Consider the following 5,700-nt stretch of genomic DNA (forward strand, 5'->3'; position numbering starts at 1 on the left):
CTGTGTGGAGCTCACTTCCTGAATTACAGGCGAGTGGTATTAATGTGTGATCGACCCCTCGATGCACGAACTCGTCGCTGGTTACCTGGCGAATTCCACGGCCTGCAAGCGGGCTTTTCAGGGAGACTCATGGTGGTGGAGCTGAGGCTTGTAAAGAGAGCTTTACCCCCATTACTGGACCGATTAAACTGCGGGGGGTCAACATCTCCAGGGATGTGAGCAGGACTTTTAGCTGGGATTTATACTGAGAAATGTCTTTCTTAGCAGACAGTCACTGGAACACGTTCATGAGGTCTTCCCTTTAGCTATGAGGAGAGTTTGGTGGATCCTCTCTTCGAAGTGCTACCATTCTTAGTACAGTTTCATTTTGATCTTGAGCGCGGGTCCTGAAAGGGTTGTGGCCGGGGGAGTCAATTTTCCCAGCCCAAACCCATTCCCAGTGCCATAAACATAAGCGTAAGGGGTGAGGCAGTCGCTAAAGAAATTATTCTGTATATTCGGGCAGAACTGGTCTGGTATTGAGGCACGAAATTCAGTGCTCAAAATACTGAATTATTTATACTTGTAGCAAAGGGCAGAAAAATAACCCTATGCTGTGAACTATGATCGTACTATAAGCTTAATTTGCTGACAGAGAAAGCCTATAGGAATTCATAATTTTCGAACGTTCCAACACCAAAATATATGCTTTTCTTTTGTTGTGAATTTAAGTTCAGCTTCTATTATCCCCCAGACTAGTGTAGGGGCTACTGACGGACCTGACGAAATCCGGTCTTGAAGGATAAAAAACATGGTAAAAGTTTTAAAATATATATAATCTCAGCTAGCCTGTTGAGTGTTGACAGGGCCAAAAATCTCAACTTCGGGGAAAAAAACAATGTCGACAAAGAAAGGGGATTGTCAGTGGAAAATGCAGGCCTAAAGAAAGGGGCTTACTAATTGACAACGAAGTGAACTTACACTTAATCGTCTCTGAACTACAGGTACGTGCAGCACTCGGAACATAACATCCACATTATACATATAAAAGGTTTTGTAGATATCCTATTTCGGACCGACAGTTTGTGGATATTCGGAAACCATATGCAGAAGAAAGAAAAAATTCTGAAATTCTTTTTCCCTTCGCCGCAATTTTTTTCACGAGGTGTCTTTTTTCCTCCCTTTTATCTGGATGCCTGGAAAAGGCTTCTGGGTGTAAGCCTCAACATACCACTTATGTCCAGAAATACACCTAACCTGATTTTGGGTAATTTATATAATACAGACCTTTTTGTTGTTTTCATATGACTTCATGTTCGACAGAATTATTTGTGTTTTAGGAAAGACAGTAGCTATCCAGACGAGGTCTGTGATTGGAGAACGAAACAATAAGTCATTGGTTTGGAACAGTGGATCCCCCGCAGAAAACAATGGGAGCTACAGTATTAGGACTGTACTATCCTGTTTTAGTATAAATCTACTAGTGTTCTATCACGAATGCCGTTCTCTGATTGGCTACGCTACTCGCTATCTATTTAACAATTAGATTATGAGCTCGAGATTTCTATCGCGTGATAGCTGATGAGGGCACAGCCCGAATCAGCTATCATGCATAGAAATCGAGAGCGAATAATCTAATTGTTTTAGTATAAATCTACTAGTCGTTCAAAACTAAATAAGTAAATTAATTATATCCTCATCGCAGACACTTCGAAAACGCGACGAAGCGGCCGCCATTTTGTTGAAAACCGCTACTCACTATCTATCACAGAATAGATAGCGAGTAGCGTAGCCAATCAGAGAACGGCATTCGTGATAGAACACTAGTAGCTTTATACTAATCTGTGATAGATAGTGAGTAGCGGTTTTCAACAAAATGGCGGCCGCTTCGTCGCGTTTTCGAAGTGTCTGCTATGAGGAAACAGATAATTTACTTGTTCAGTTTTGAACGACTAGTAGATTTATACTAAAACAATTAGATTATTCGCTCTCGATTTCTATGCGTGATAGTTGATTCGGGCTTCGCCCTCATCAACTATCACGCGATAGAAATCTCGAGCTCATAATCTAATTGTTAATTAGCAAGAATTTAGGGTAGGGGACACTCTGTGATGTCTATCATACAGTTCATGCATCGATCTCATTTCTGTGCAGCCCATCAGTGAAATGCAACCAGAGAGAAGACATTTCAGCTCAGATTCTCTTCGTTCCAGAAACCACTCAAAGCTACTCAATTTCTACAAAGAATAATCTTATCTCAGTCTTGCTGAATATAGTTGAGCCTTGGAAGTTAAATAAATACCAAAGCCTGTAAAGTAAGACCCTAAAATGAGTTCGCAAAAACGTCAGAGGAATTTAGGCATAGTTAACTTTCCTATACGGTCGGTTTTAGGCTATTGAATAGAGCTCAATAATTTTTTTTCTCGGGAGGAAAAGAACTGACTTGGGGGTACGAGAAGTTGCGGGCTTGTCCAGTTACAGCAAGGAATCTAAATTTTCGTTACGTTTTTACGATCAAGATCTGAAAAGTTCTGACCGATAATGAAAGCAAACTGTGCATGTAGGTTACAACTGTTGAGTTAAGGGTTGATTTTGAGGTTGCGGTTTAAACTGAAACGAAACGAATAAACAGAACTTACAACATGTACGAAAACTAAAATAAACAGAGACGAAAACAGCAGAGCAGTCTAGCGACTGAAACAGACAAACACTTATACTGTAAAAGCGTTCTAAAAGGACTAGAGATTCCTTACCTTTACTTGAAGATTGCGCGATGCGCTCTTGTTGAAGACCAACGGTGACTGACAAGATAATTTTTTTGTGTTTGGGGCGAACAGGCAGCCCCCAATAGGGTTAGTGCAATGGCTCCTGGACATATCATCTAATCCCACCCTAGGCGGAGAAGTGCAATGCCAAAGGCGTGGGTCCACCACAAACGGAGGGGCACCAGGCCGCCAACTTCGCCGGGGTGTCGAACCCCGCCTCCTCAAAAGTTAAGGCAACAAAACACAAAAAGCCCCCAAAACTTGCGTCTGAGGGCTCACAAGACGGAAACTCGAGACGCCCGTGCAGTAGACCAATTAATAAAGGACACCAAGCACATGCACACGGAGCCTCAAAGAAAGAACACAGATGAAAACATTACAAACAAAAACAACACAAGCGGAGACAAACTAGAGAGCGAGACGCTCCGGCCACTCACTCCAGAAGGTCACACAGGAAAAACAGAAGGAGAGGCATCTGGCAGAAGTCCTGGAGAGGCGATGGGAAGCCACACATCAGCACGGCAGTCAGGGACATCATGATAATAAGACGCAGTTATGATAACGAGGTCCATGTCCAACAATTGGGAAGTGAGGTCAGAAAGGTCAACCACATCCATAGCCCCATCTCCCTCACAAGCGAAGCAACGCCTGCTAGAAGATGGGACCCAGGGATTCAGAAAGTAGTTGGGACTGCCCGGAGGGATGGAAGCATCGAGACGGACGTGAGGATTAGGATAACTGACCAGCACGGGAGCAGGGCCGATGCCAGACGTGAAGCCAAACAGGATGGTAGGAGAGGGGGGGGGGGGCACCAAGAAGACAATACTGTCACTAACCTTCTTCAACGTGCGACCGTTCCACGGGGAACGCAGCTCTCCCCACCTCACTTGCTCACGCCAGACTTCATCAAAGGATCTGACGAGCTTGGACGCAGCTGGATCCTCATCAGGTGACAGGTCCATGTCAGGAGAGGACAGGTTAGTGAACATCAAATAATGAAGACACACGAATCCTCCTCTGGGGACGATGACGATTGGGACGAGAAGAAGTACCAGCCATGGCAGCAGCAGTGCAGCGACAATCTTCTCGTTACCGGAACACATCCCAGCCTCTCCAGTATCGCTAACTGGCTCATGCTTGTCAGGAAGCGGGCAGGAAGATAATCCATGTCAAACTTTGACTGACAAAAGAATGATGAAGTAAAATTTTTCTTTAAACAAAATGCAAAAACTCGACTTCCCGCTCGGTATTCCACATGGAATGTCACTTAACTAGTGTTCGTATTCGGCAGAAAGAATATTCATTTACATGTTCAGTCCATTGTTCATTTCTGTTCAGATCTAACAACGGTCTTTGAAGTCATAATGGCTGTTGACGAGTGGAAGTCTAGTCAAATCTACTGCCTACTGCCTTCTATTTTACTCCCATGACTTTCCTGCAGATCTATATGAAGACTGATTGTAAGTTCTGTTGCAGAATGTGCTTTTCAGACAGCTCCTTGCATGATATAAGCGCGAATAATCGTAAGCTAAGTTCCGATTACCTGTCATAAATATCTTGGTTTTTTCCAGGATAACCTAGAATGGGATTCCCATGTCAAGTCTGTTAAAAATAAGGCTACAAAGACACTAGACCTACTACGCATGTAGAGACTTTTCTTAAAGCAGCCAGTATGATAAGACTCAAGCGTACAATCCTCTTGTGAGACCTCATCTGGAATATGCGCCAGCTGCATGAAATACCTTCGGCAGCCGGACAGCACATAAGTTCACTGGAAGCTGTACAACGATCTGCTATAAGATTTGCCTGCTCAGACTTATCAAGATTTTCCAATGTTACCACCATGCACAGTCGCTTGGCTGGGACACTCTTGAGGTCCGTCGCCACCTAGATGCTACAACTGTGATATATTCAACAGTCCACAATCTAGCACATTTAACATTTCCATCATCAGTCAACCTAGCTTATAGTGGGCATACTAGTTCGTCCTACACAGGACGAAATGTCAAACTGAAACGTTGCGGAAACGCGTGAAAACGTTGTGGAAACATAACGGCTAACACGTGTCGCTGCGGTAACAGCGAAACCGGACCACTTTTTTGTATGTTTCCGTCAGATTTCCTTTGAAGAAAATGCACGTTTCCGTTAGCGTATTTTCGTGATAGCACGCACTTGCGAAAACACGAAGTAACGCTACGGAAATGAGTTTTTCTTTATGTTTCCGCCAACGTAATTGAGCCTTAAACATTAGCGCTAAATCGTGATTCCGCATCGGAAACCTCAAATTTGTAGGTGATTCTTTCGTTTTCGAATTTCGCTTCTCCAGAAGGTCTGTTTAATTTGTTGTTGTTGTTTGTTTGCTTGTCTTCCAGGTTCTTTTCATATTACATTGCACCTTATGTCAGGGGCACCCAACAGATCGTTTCGATAAATTATCTGTTCGGAAGGCCCTTAATCCCCTACAATTTTCTAAAGGGAATTTAATTTCACCACGAATGCCAGTGATATGGGAAATTTAAGGTCTAGTCTTTTCGGATTGATAAAAATGTCGTTTCGGGAAACAAAAAAGGTGAGCTAAGATTTTCGGAAAGGAAATAAGACCTAAGGTTTTCGGGAAATAGATAAAGATGCCCTGGTAATTTCGAAAAGACTCAAGTTCCCTAGAATGACCGAACAGATAAAAATATTATAGCGCGGCGTAAAATGAAAATACAGAGCTCTAAAGGCACTCCAGATAGCCTAAAATAACCTTTCAAAGAATCAGAGAGAAAACTATCGTTGGGTGCCCCTGTTATGTAGTCGCTTTCTGGTGGATGTTCTTTCTAAATCTAGGAAACTGCGCGTTGCTTCTCTTTGCGATCTTATGTCAGTTTTCTCTGCTTTACTTTCTGAGAAAAATTAGGAAGTCCAGTGGGACTACTGATGGTCTACACTAAATCAAAACACAGTATTTCAC

This window comes from Pavona decussata, unplaced genomic scaffold (assembly GCF_977016875.1).
Source record: "Pavona decussata unplaced genomic scaffold, jaPavDecu1.1 SCAFFOLD_219, whole genome shotgun sequence".
Classification (NCBI taxonomy): domain Eukaryota; kingdom Metazoa; phylum Cnidaria; class Anthozoa; order Scleractinia; family Agariciidae; genus Pavona; species Pavona decussata.